This window comes from Hemicordylus capensis, chromosome 3, assembly GCF_027244095.1.
Source record: "Hemicordylus capensis ecotype Gifberg chromosome 3, rHemCap1.1.pri, whole genome shotgun sequence".
Lineage (NCBI taxonomy): Eukaryota > Metazoa > Chordata > Lepidosauria > Squamata > Cordylidae > Hemicordylus > Hemicordylus capensis.
Window position 1 is genome coordinate 203072573 of NC_069659.1, and position 13482 is coordinate 203086054.

Consider the following 13482-nt stretch of genomic DNA (forward strand, 5'->3'; position numbering starts at 1 on the left):
CCCGGTGGTGGCTCTGTGGACAGCAGATGCAGCTCCCTTTTCAATCGTGAAGCTCTCTGCATTGTGCTCCCTTTTCGATGTAGAGCTCTAAGAGCGGAGCCGAATGTGCTCAGGGGCGTAGCAAGGTTGGAGTGGGCCCTGAGAAGAGATTTTAAAATGCCCCCCCCCCCCCCAAGTCCAGGGCCTCCACACACCCCAGGCTTCCAAGGATTTAAGTCTGATATTTCAAAATAAGTATGCTGCCAAGAAATACATTTCACTGAATACACACACACTTCACAATATATAGTGATATACATTGAATACTATATATTGGTGCTACTTTTAATGCCTAGAACATACTAGAAACACTAATGATTAAAATGGGCCCCTTGCTGCAGATTAGCAAAGGAGACTTTCAAGCATGCAGGGTGAGCCTATGTCTGTTTTCTCAGAATTCGGAACCAATTCAGTCAAGTTTGATTCCAGGAGGTTTTTCACAAGAGGCTTTTAAAGCCCTTTAACACACATCTCCTCTGGAATGGAGGTGCTGCATTCCCATGTTGGCCAGATTGACCCTAAGGGGGAAAAACATAAAAGCACAACACATGCGTCACAGTTCTCACTCATGTCTCAGTTCTCACTCAGACCTGGGTTGCAAAACAACTTGGACATAAGTGTATTTATGAATGAATGAATGAATGAATGAATGAATGAATTAATACCTAAATAAATTTGTTCCAGAAGTTTTTGTAATTTCCTGCCATGAAACAAGCCACTTATCGGGCTTTTTAGAGGGTTTTTTGAAGCCAGCACATTTCCCACTCAGTTTTCAATGAAATATCCAGAGACTTCTCTGTCTCCCCACCCCCCATCCAAGCCCCATGGCAAGCAGATCCCTCCCTGGAGGGGGTGGGGGGAACCACAGAAAGGAATTCATCTTCTACCTGGCCAAGGCTGAGCTGTCTGGCCTGGGAAGAGGGTCTGCTGCAGAAAACTGGGGTGGCCCCTCTGACGGCCAGCCTTCTTCCTGGGGCTGGCCAGCCTACTCGAATCCAGGCTTCACGGAGGCCTACACGGAGGCCTCCCTGCAAGCCCCGCCCACCCGCCCATCCGCTGAGAGGCGCCCGGGAGAAAAGCAGCTTGCCTGCTGCTTGGATGGCCGAGCAGGAGGACCAGCAGGAGAGGGGGCCAAGAGGGCAAGGGGCTGAAGGGGCTGGGGGCTGGGCAGGGGGCCATGGGGAGTCAGGTGAGGGGTCTCTGGGGGGCCCCTCCAGGCAGTGGGGCTCCCAGACGACTGCCTCCCCCTGCCTCATGGTAGTGACGCCCCTGGGTCTCCCTCTTGGCCCCCCCACTGCAGAGGGCGGGGCTCTCAGGACGGGGGTGTGTGCTCTGTGGGGGGGGGCGTGGCTCCCCCTCCTTCCCCTCCTCTTTCTCGGGGGTCTTGTCTCCCACTCCCGTGAGGGGCCGCCTGACCGGACTGAGAAGGGGGCGTGGCTTCCTTCCTCCTCGTGCGGGGGATGTGCCCCGCCCCTTAAGCCCCGCCCCCTCCCACCCCCACCCAGCCTGGGCAACTGGCTGCAAAGAGGGAGGACGCTCTAACTCCTCCTCCCGGGGCCGAGTTCCCGCCCCGCTGGCTCCTCCCATTGCCCCGCCCACCCCAGCTTGGCCTCGGCTGCAGCAGCCCCTCCCCTCCTCTTTCTCCGCCTCCTCCTCGGGGGCGGGGCTTGCTGCCGCTGCCGCTGTGGGAGAGCAGAACCGCTCCCCAAGTGGTGGTGCTTATTCTGCATGCAGGTGGCGTCCCATCCCCTAAGGGGAAAGTCTTGCCCTGCTCACCTGGAATCTCCCATGCAAATGCAAACCAGGGTGCACCTTGCTTAGCAAAGGGGACCAGTCATGCTTACTACCCCAAGGCCTCCCATATGCCATGCAGTGCATCCGCCCCCCCCAATTGAGATGTCTCACCCCTGGCTACAACTCCCCCAATCATCCACTGCCACAAAGGACATTGCGGCAGCAGAAGATAATGGGAGTTGTAGTCAAGCCACATCAGGGGACCCAATGCAGGGAACCCCGGCCGTTGTGTATGGGGTGAGACCTGGAAGAGAAGTTCCACTTCCAGGGAGGGAGGATGGAGACCCGCTGAGAACTGGAGCTCTCCCCTGGAGAACTGAAATGCATGTCTTGCTGCTTCCGTTTTCTGCCTTCAGCTTTCCCTGCTCTGGATGCTGATACTTCATGCAAGTGGAGACTTCCTGCGGTGGCCCTAAACCAAAAGCCACACTGACTTGTATTCAAATATCCCCAAAGCTGGCTGTCCAAAAGCAAACTGAGAGCTTTGTGGGAAGTCCAAGCATCTGCTTAGCCTTCGATGAATTTAGACTTTGGAAGAGGCTGTTTTCCTCTTGGCGGAAAAGGGGATGCCCTTTCGGGTGGGTCTCCTCCCCAGACCTTCTGCTGCTGCTGCTGCTGCTGCTGCTGCTGCTGAGTAGAGCCCCTGCATGATCTCAGTCTGGGCCCCACCCCCACATCTCCTCCCCTCCAGCAGCACCCAGAGCAGGGAATGGATGGGAAGGTCCTTTGGGGTTTTGCAAGCAGATGGGCGAGTGGAGGGCTCGAAGTTCTCAGGGAGCATCTTTCATCTGTGCAAGTGGAACAGGTTCACCAAATACTCCGTCTGGAATCGCCAGCTCTCCGTCTCCGTCTGGGAATCTCCAAGATCCACATGATCGGGGCAGGCCAAGCAGCCCACCCTAGTTGGGAGCTGTGGTGGGTGCTCCCATTTGGTGATCCGGTCCTCTTGATGACCAGCAAGGTCGGAGGGGGAGGGGCTGCCTCTGGCGGCATTTCCTCCCACCTGGGTAAAGTGCTGGGCACCAGAGCAGGGTGGGACAGCACCATCCATGCCAGCGCCTCTCTCCCAAACCGACCTGGCTTGTCCCCTCGCACAGGCTCACCGAACTGGAGCACGCACAGCTCCTGAACAAGGCTGGGATGCTTAATCTCCCTGAATCGCCATCGTGCAATTGATCCTTCTCATGATTCCAAAGGGAGGGCTTGCCAGTTTGAAAAGAAACACTGCTATTTTTCAGTATGCAGAGCCAGAATTCTTTCTCTCTTGCCTTTTGTGAATGCATTTTTCAGAGGGGAAAGCAAGGAGATTTCTGGTCCTGCCATGGCCTCTTCCACCAGAAGGTCTTTGCAGAGCTCTTATGGCTGGGATTTTCCGTTTTGGCCATATGGGAATGCGAGAACCCCAGATCTCCTGTGGCCATTGTGGCTGGGGATTATGGGAGTGATGGTCCAACAGTGTCTGGGGACCCAAGTGGGAGAACCCCTGCTTTGTGGGGAAAGAGCATAAGCACAGACCCCATTGGATCTAGGCCACATTTGGCTGGATATTCCAGCATCAGCCAGCAGGGGGTGCTGGACAGAAGAGTTAATACAACTCTTGGAGGAGAATAATGCAGGCCTGGTAGAGGTGATGCCATTGGCCAGATGAGGAGGGCAGATGAGAAAGCCTGTTTCTCTGGGTCAGCACCACCAACAGCTCCACAGCTGTACCAGGGATTCCATCCTTGATTTCACTCCTTCTCCCTTCTCTGCATCCAAGGTTTCTCCTGTCTGTCCTCTCACTCCTACGAAGCTGCCCTATCAGACCACTGGTCCATCCAGCTTTTCAGGAAGACGCTTTCCCAGCCTTCCTGGGGATGCTGCCGGGGATGGAACCTGGGACCTTCTGCCTGCAAGGCAGATGCACTCCCACTCAGCTACAGCCCTATGATCCCCCAATGCTTGGTCCATCTAGCTTGGGATGGGCTACACTGACAGGCAGCGGCTTTCCCAAGGTTTCCGGCAGGAACTCTTCCCCAGCCTACCTGGAGAATACAGCAGGGATGGGATCTGGGACCTTCTGCATGCCCAGAGCCACCACTGAGCTAGGACTCCATCCGCTCGACCACTGAGCTACGACCTCATCCCTTCCAGCTCCCGGAACAATCTTTTCGCACACCCATCTCACACAGCAGTCATGTCTGGGCCCCGGCTCCTTGAAGCACGGCCTTCTGCCAAGTGAAGCTTCCCAGCACGCAAGATCAGTTGGGAATACCCTGCTCTATGTGCCAAGCCCTGCTGAAGTTCAATTGTCGTGCACGCAGGACGGGGCCTTCTCTGTGCTGGTTTTGGGGAAGGTCTGGGGAGGGTGAGGAGGGGAAAACACATCCTTTGCCTACCAGACATCCAGAAGTGTCCTTGTCACTCCAAACAAGGGTCCTGCCCCACGCGGGCTGCAGCCTTGGATGGCCTCGTTAGGGACTGGGAAGACCCTGTGGCAGCCTCTTCCTCCCCCAGATATGTGGTGCATTCCAGCATATGATGTGGTTTTGCAATTCATTCTAATTTCTACAGCTATTTTGAAGAGACTCATTTTTTCATTTCTTGTAGGGTACATGGCCGTCCCTCACCCCCACACCACATACCTTTCTCCCCATTATCCACATGATTAGGGCAACCCTGGTGCTTTATTCTGCTTTGGGGTTTGTTTGTTTTTTACACCAGCCATTTCTAATAGAAATAACCACACTGCAGTTACCCGAAACTTGCATGTGCGCAATGAATACAGGCCAGTGTTTAACCTAGACCAAAACCACAGACGCTTCTCCTGTGCAGAGATCTCAGGGAGGTTTCTCCTGCTGAATCTGGACAAAACAACCTGCCAGATGCCCTGAGCCTGACTCTCTGCCCAAGATTGGGTGCTTGAATTTCAGGTCTTTATTTTGCCGGTCCAAAGAGAAGAGAGGAAGAAAAGCATCTGATGCCAGAGTGCTCCGGTGTGGGTGAACAAGGGGCAAAGTGCTAAAAACCTGTTCGGCATTTCCCAACGGCAGCCAGTGTGGAAGAAAGCTCCTCCCATTCTAACCCAGCTGGGCTTCATCATGTCAGTCCTTCTGGAGAATGTTTTTTATGGCCCTGTGCTTTACCTTGAGTGACATACCATACCATGAAGCCTCAAAAGAGACACATACTGGAGGAAAATGTTTTTAGTAACGGATTTTATTCAAGAACAACAATACCTTATTAATACTAATAGTAATAATAAATAAATAATGAAATATATGGAGAGAAACAAGTATATAAAACCAGGGCACAAAGATGTCCTTAGAAATTAAGTAGGCTTCACCTCGATATTAGCATAGGAACCAATTCCGTTTCTTCACATTTGGCTTCATGCCCACAAAGACCACCTTCAAGGACATTGATGAATCTTCTCAAACTGATCCTTTCTGTGCTAGTAAACCAGCTTTCTTTTTGAAAAGACTTATACAGATACTATAAAAAGTGTGGATGGTCAAAAAGGATGAAGACATAGAAGCAAGTCCTTTGGAACTACTTGCTGCTTTAAATATGGTGAACCAATGACAGTGGAAGGCAATTTCACAGTGGCCAGGTCAAATGCAGTTCCAGTATAGCAACAGCATATCAATCCAAGTAGGAGTAGATGTAAATAAAGAAACAAATAGTAGGTTGTCCCCAGACCCCAGCCCAAGAAGACACGTAGACTTTTTATGGGTGAAAGGACCACAATTTTATTAAAGAAACAACAGACCTGGCGGACTAGAATGCCAGGTGATTAATCACCCTTAGAGAACAGTGCGGGCCCTTAAGCTCGGGCTAGGACTCTAACATCCTACCCATCGCCTCACTGGGCGACACACCCTGGCTCAGGAAACAGGCAGGTACGCCCCGCCTAATTCCTTCAGAGCCAACCGCCTCCTTTAGAAGAGGGGATCTGGATACTTCAAGGTCTTCACCCACCCTGGACTGCACAGCCCAAAGGTTGGTGAAGTCCTGAAGCAGGTTTCATGGCAATCTATTCTCCCCGTGACGCACAGGCCACAAAGCAGCAATTGACCAATCAACCTTTAAAGATCCAAGGGTGCTCACCGATATTCTAACCCTCAACTTACCCCTCAGCCCGCACAGTTACTCCCAACTCTAACTCTAACTAAACACCTGAGTACAGAACGGAGTAGGCGAAAAAACCCCCAACGGTGGCCAATGCGTTGAGAGCAAAAAATTCCTACTCGGCCCCCGCAGGCGACCAGCCGCTAGACCCGCTCTGCATCAGGGAAGGAAGGGAGGGAGGGGATTGCCAAGGCAAAACTGAAGAGCTTGGGCCGTGGATCGGCCGATTACAGCCGAGACCACGCCTCCAATTTCAAGGGAGCCAATCGGCCCGCTTCTTGGGCCTCGTGCGGGGCAGGGCTAGGACAAACTCCCTCCCCTCCGCACGAGGCCCAGGGAAGGGGGATTTTGTACAAGTTGACTTGGATCTATAATAACAAGAAGTATATGTAATAACATGAAATACAAACGTCACTAGGGCCAGATTCTCCTCCGTTTGATCCTGCAAAAGAGAGAGGAGGAAAGGAATCAGTCCCTGCGGCTGGCCAGGGTTTGCTCTGCAGGCTTCCGCCCGTTCAGATCCAGGAAAGCACCGATCCCAGCCCCATGGCTTTCAGGCCCGGCCTCAGGCCTAGTTTCCACATCTCCGTGGAGCTGACCAACCTGTACCCCTTCCCATGGCGCAGGGTGGGCACTACTCAGGTGAACAAATGCTCCCCCATCCAAGAACGTTTCCCCCTTGTGGACAAAAGGTGGATCAGGGAGAGGCCACGCCAGAACCCCAGGCCAGAAAGGGAGACTCTTCTGGATGCCGGAGGGCATGAACCACCTTGATGCATTGCGGAAGACCCCACAAGAGATTTCTGCCCCGGGCCAAGTTATTTTTTCTGCCTGTGACCCTGCAGAGCTGCTACTAGTCGTTGATGCCAGTCCTGGTCTGGGAGGACCAAAGCTCTGGCTGTGCTTCAGATCCCCCACCCCACCCTGGCCTTCCTTTCGAGGTGGAGATTTACACATCAGGAAAGCTTCAAACAAAGTTACCTTGGGCCTTCTCCTGGATCATATGGCCTTTTCCTCTTCCTGCTCTTCTTCTAAAGGTAGAAAAGAGAGAGACATGAAGATGTCATCCCAGACAAAGGATTCATGAGTGAAGATGAGTTTTAATGGCTGCACAAGGAGGGGGTCTTCGCTGACCCTGCCCTTTTTCAGAGGAGATCCTTCAGGAAAGACATGCTATCCTGTCTTGCCTCTTGTTTCCCACCCTGGCCATTTGCTGCCTCTGGGAAGCCCCCAGGCCAGAGGTGAAGGCCTGCCCCCTCCCCTGCCACGGCTCCCTGCAACTGCTACTCAGGGGCATCCTGTCTCTGAGCCTGGAGGTGACCTACAGCCATCCAGACTAGTGGCCATGGATAGGCCTGTCCTCTGTGAAATGGCCAGAGTCCCCTTTAAAGCCCTCCAAGCTGGTGGCCCGCACCGCATCCCGTGGCAGAGAATTCCCTAGATTCATGATACACTGTGTCCAAAAGGACTCCCTTCTGCTGTTCCTGAATGACTTGGCAATCATTTTCATGAGATGGCCACTGGTTCCAGTCTAATGGGAGGGGAAGAAATTCTTCTCACTCTCCACGTTCTAGACACCAGGCATCATTTGATAAACCTCGATCATGGCTCCCCTTCGTTGCCTTCTCCCCTCAACTAAAAAGCCCCAGATGTGGAAACTGAGCCTCATAAGGGAGGTGCACCAGCCCCCTGATCCTCTCGGTTTCCTCTTCTGTGCCTTTCATACCTCCAGAATGTCCTCTGAGAGATATGGAGACCAGAACTATACAGAGTATGACTCCAAATGTGGATGTCTCAAGGGGTGATCATATTAGCAGCTCTGTTCTCAGTCCCCTTCCTGGTGAACCTTTGCATGGAAATTGTCCTTTTCACAGCTGCTGCACACCAAGGCGACACTTCCCAAGAGGCGCTTTCTCCACACTTACTCCCTGGTCTTCACCAAGGCATGCAGACTTTGAAAATGGAGTAATCTGCACTTGTGCTTGGAAGGAGCTGCTGTCCTCTTCCAAGGAGGCAAGATGTCCCTGAGGCGCCCACCAGACCAGCTCTCACCTCCTCCCCACTTTCCAGACTGCCAAGGCCCTACTGGGGCCTGCCTTAGACAACCCACACGCTTCCACAAAGAGGCAGAGCGCAGGGAAAAGCTTGTCCCTGACAACTTGGTACTCCGTTTACTTCTGATTTCCTCACCTCATTCATTTTACGGAAGCGTTTCAATGTCTCGAACCTCCCTTTCTTTTTTAAAAATGTTGTTGTGGGGTCGAGGCCACAGGTAAGGCAGACCTGTTGGTTTTGGGGAGCCTGGTGGAATAAAAGAGCCATGCGTCAACCAAGACAGAGACTAGAAGTTTGGGCACTGTAAGATATTCCCCTCCAGGGAAGAGAATGCTGCTCTGGGAAGAGCATCTAGGTCCCAAGTTCCTTCCCTGTCATCTCCAAGGTAGGGCTGAGAAAGATTCCTGCCTGCAACCTTGGAGTAGTTGCTGAAAGTCTGTGTAGATAATTCTGAGCAAGATGGACCAATGGCCTGACTCCGTATATGGCAGCTTCCTATGTTCCTAGTCTGTTATATACATGAAATCAATCATCCTCATAACTGCAGGAGCACTTGAAACCCAGAAACAGAAGCAACCCGAGATCCCCTGCATGTATGGAAACTGAAGAGGAAGGAAGAGGAAGTTTGAAGCTAAGCTAGATCTTGCAGTACAGAATGGGAAGATAGAGAGGCATTGAAAACGTTTGGGAGATAAATAAGTGTCTCCAATACTGGTTGAGAAATAGGGGGCTATACTTCAAACATGTGGGCAGATGAGGTCTGTGGCATTTCTTTTGAGAAAGAGAGAGGGAGGGAGGGAGAGATGCCAAATTCTGCCCCCAAGAACTAGATTGCCCAGGATTCCCTGGAAAGGGAGGTTGCTTACCGCAAAGTAGGGTCGGGTTGGGTCGGTCCTGCTGGTGGACAGAGCTGGAGTTTCCAGTGGAGGCTGGTTTCAAGATTCACCAATCAAGAGCACAGTACAGAAGGAAATACAAAAACAAGGTGATATTCTCAGAGATTTGGCAGAATTTGAAAGATTAATCACTCAAAGGCCGAGCACTTCTTGGGTCTCATATACAAACTGGAGATACGTTCTCCTGGATGGATTCAAGGGCAGGAAGAAAGGTGTGAAGAGGCTCTACTGGGATCTACCAGGGAGCCGTGAGCTTCCCAGGCCATGGTGGAACATGAGGATGGCCATGTTGGCTTGGAAAAGGAGAAGCTGCTAGTACTCTACCCAGTCTAGGCACACCCGTGCTGGAGGGGCAATGCTTCCCACAGGGTGGAGGTGGTGCTTTTGTGCTGGGACTGGGAGAGTATGGAGGGGGGCCCCAATCTCCTCCTGCCCACACCCAGTTCCAACGGCACCCAGGCCAAGACCCCCTGAATTCTGCCTTAGCCAAGCCATACAATTCAGCAAAGGGGCTGAGCGCAGAGAAAAACTTGCCCCATTGCTCTTGGTTCTCAGTGGGGGTCTGTGTATTTCTGATTTCCTCACCTCAGCCAGCTTGCGGAAGCGCCTCAGGACTTTTGCTCGGCCCACCTGCTGTAAGTGCACTGCTCTCCGGTTAGGGCCACAGGACAGATTGGGGTGGTTAGGGTCTGTCTCCTGGGGGAACAAAAGAGCCATTTGCCAGCCAAGTCAGAGTCAGGTTTACACATGTAATTCTTCGTTGTTGTTGTTGTTCTCATCATCATCATCATCTCCACCACCACCACTGCAACAACCCTTGAAACCCGGAAACTGAAGTAACTAGAGATCTCTACATGTATGGAAAGTGAAGAGGATGACAAGATGAAGATGATCTTGCAGTACAGAATGAGAAGATAAAGAAGCATTAGAAACGTGAGAGTGATAGATAAGTATCCCCAATACTGCTGGAGAAATAGGGGGATATGAGAGAGAGAGAGAGAGAGAGAGAGAGAGAGAGAGAGAGAGAGAGAGAGAGAAATGCCAAACTCCATCCCACAGGAGTAGAGAGCCCAGGATTCCCTGGAAAGGGAGGGTGCTTACCACAAAGTAGGGTCGCGTCCGTTCGGCCTTGGTGGTGGACAGGGCTGGAGTTTGCAGTGGAGGTGGTTTCAAGATTCACCAATCAAGAGCATAGCACAGAAGGAAATACAAAAGCAAGGTGGTATTGTCAGAGATGTGGCAGAATTTGAGAGATTTAGAACTCAAATGCCGAGCACTTCTTGGGTCTTACAGTGGGTATTGGAAAGAATCACCCCCCTTGATAGACCTTAAATTCTGGTTCTGGTTCTCTAAATTCTCTAAATTCTGGTTCCCTTAAATCCTGAAATGAAAACACAAAGAAAATTCCCTTCAACAGCTGTACTTATCCAATGCAACCTATAACATATAACTGAAAAACATCACAATTACAGTCCAGAAAAAGTGTCAGAAATAAAAAACAAGAATTATTGAGATTGAAAAAGGATCACCTTTTGAACTTGAACAGTTCTGTATGGAGGAGTGGGCAAATATTGCTCCGTCTAGATGTGCAAGGTTGATAGAGAAGTATTCCAACAGACTCAAGGCTGTTATTAAAGCAAAAGGTGGTTCAACAAAATATTGACATTGGGGGGGGTTTGATCTTTTTTCAATCTCAGTATTTCTTGTTTTTTATTTCTAACACTTCTTCTGGACTGTAATTGTGATGTTTCTCAGTTGGATGTTATAGGTTGCATTGGATAAGTACAGCTTGTGAAGGGAATTTTCTTTGTGTTTTCATTTCAGGATGTAAGGGAACCAGAATTGAAGGTCTATCAAAGGGGGTGATTCTTTCCAATACCCACTGTAGGTGTTGGCATGAGATGTTCAGATTCCTTAGGTGATGCTCACTCCCATGGCAAGATCTACCCAGTCTTGGGGCAAGCTGAGGCTCTTGGATCTGAGGCAGAAAGGTTCAGCACAGGCTCAGTACCCCGAGGACCAAAAATGCATTTTCGCAGATGGTGGCTGGCATCCAGAACCGCAGAGTGCTACTAGAATGATGCAGAACAATCAACTTTGGAGAAGCCGCTGCCACTCTGTGTAGACAATACTGAGCTAGATGGACCTACGGTATACTGCCACTCAGTATATGGCAAAAGTGTTGTGCTAGCCAGCCAGAGATCGAAGCCTGCAGTGGACTTGTCAAGACTGCTGAAGCAAGGTCTACCCTGATCCCGTTTTTCCCTCCAGTGCAACTGTACCTGCCCAGAGCTATCCTAGGTCCTGATCTGCCTGCTAGAATCTTGCTCAGCCGCCTTTTCTTCAGTGGCACTCCCCATCACCCCAATGTGTCAGTCTAGCTCCAACCCTAGCAAATTGTTTCTTGGGCCTGTGTGCAGCTTTGGCTGTGATGCACAGCAGTGTGAAGCCCCCCAGGGTGAAAAGGAGAGGTGGGATTCTTTTCTGATTAACTGCCCTGTCCCATAAAAAGTACCCATATTTAGACCCCTATAGCCCCACTTTACCGGTCCCCCTGGCACCAGTGGAATGGGTGGCAGATTTAGCACTCAAACCCTATCCTGAGGATGCGGGCCATCCCTTGGGTTGTTACCCCCATTCCTCTTCCGTAGGGAATGCATAATACGTACCAGCATAGGTCTCATCGTGCCACAGAGAAATTCTTGCAGCCAGCGCTCATGCTCCGGGAGAAATCCACCCAGTCCTATAGTGAGCCAAAGATCTTGGACCTGCAACAGAAAGGTTTAGCACAGGCTCAGTACCCGCAGGGATGAAGATGAATGATCTCAGACTGTGGCTGCTATCCGGAGCAGCAGCAGAGCGCTGCTGGAAAGATGCTGCACAAAAGCAAAACTGTTGTGCTAGACAGCCACCCTAACTAGCCAGCAAGTCATCTAAGCCCGCTGTGGGCTTTTCCACATTGCTGAGGCAACCTCTACCCTGCTCTGGTCTCCGCCTCCGGCTCAATGGTCCTTGCCCGGAGCAACTCAAGGTCCTGATCTTCCTGCCATAATTTGCCCCCCTCAGAGCTTCCTGAGGCAGTCAGGAAGCATCTTTTGTGTACGGCCCCATTGACCCCCATTTGATTGTCTAACCCTGACCCACCAGGCACTGTGTGTGTGTGCTCTCTTAAGGGAGAAGGAATCCCCTTGAGCCCCTATGCCATCTTGACTTTGTCTCAACTTCTAAAAGAAATCAAGAAAAGGACACAGACCCACTTCTGAAATCTCAGCTAAGTCACAGGAATGATCATGGGACTACTGCACTGACCGTCCCTAGATCTGGCCTAAGGCAGAAGATCACCTAAGCCTGACAAGGCTTCCAGGGTGGGAGGACATGCGAACCAACGCTAGACGGACAGTGCCAAATGCAGCCCCCCTCCCTCAGGTTCTGGCCCCCATCCCTCTTCTGTAAGGAAGGTAAGATTTCATAGAACGTACGCTGAGAGGTCTCCTCCTGTGGTGGGCAGGTTTTTCTTTTCGCCATTTTCCACATTTAAAGTAGCAGTCACCCTCTGACAGACACTCCGTAAGCCAAGGCTGTTCCACCTGCAAGAGAAAGGTTGGGCACAGGCTCGGTACCCGAAGGGCTGGAACTGCATTTCCTCATATGGTGGCTGACATTCAGAGCAGCAGGAGAGCACTGGTGGAACGACGTGGCACAAGGGCCCTGGACCCATATGTGTGGATGACCATACCCACTGTGCAGTGCTGCCATCTGCACAGGCCAGAGTGTTTATATTTGTGTGTGTGCTCCCCCAAGGAAAAAGGAACCCCCTTGAGCCCCTGTTCTATGTTGGCAGGCATGCTGGAACTTCAGCCTTCCCAGAGAGCTCTTCCGAGAGGGCTCCTTCTCTCTGAAAGGGCCCTCCCAGCACTGAGAAAAGAGCGGGGCCATGCCAAGGTCAGCACAGTGGGGAATGGCTCTCAGGCTGAAGGGTTTCTGCCCCAATGGCCCCTGCTTGGAACAGAGTCAAGGTCACTGCTCTGAGGTCTGGATTCCTCCTGATACTCTGAAGGCATTTCCTCCAACTTTGCTCCTATGCTCCGGGAAAGTAGGATGACACTGTCAGAGTCTGCACACGCCTCCCATGCATTCCTTTCCCTCTTCTCTGATGAGGTTTTTGACTGGTATGTGATTGGCGCTTGGGAGGGTGCAGAGCTCCTGAAAGAGGCTGGGAGCTTGTCCCACCAACTAATAGCCATGAGGACAGCTCTGTGGTGTGTTATCCATTGAAACTTCACAAGGCGCACACAAGTGTTGGCTTCTTGAATAGGGCCCTTAACACAGGCCTGCAGCAGCATCTGGGGGCTGAGCTATACTTCAAGGTGCAACCTTCATTCACGGTGTCTGCATACACTACCCCACTAGCTGACACATTTGATCACGATTTTGAAAGGCTGCCATGAAAGGATCACAAGTTCCGACTTAGAAAAGAATACTGACCAATGCATTGATTAGAGCTGAAGAGAACATTCTGGAGAATTATCTTATCCCATCTATTAAATGCATGGGTGAATATTCGATCAACCTATCCGTCATGTTCTTT

The 13482-nt window shown here is 51.4% G+C and overlaps 1 long non-coding RNA gene across 1 annotated transcript; it reads right to left on the bottom strand.

The window, feature by feature from the left end:
* Positions 1-5544: 5544 nt before the first annotated feature.
* Positions 5545-8175, bottom strand: LOC128352180 (uncharacterized). The gene is made up of 3 exons (XR_008320247.1): positions 8134-8175; positions 6925-6974; positions 5545-6385 (listed from the first exon to the last, which is right to left on the bottom strand). It is a non-coding gene; the product is annotated as an uncharacterized LOC128352180 (long non-coding RNA).
* Positions 8176-13482: the final 5307 nt, after the last annotated feature.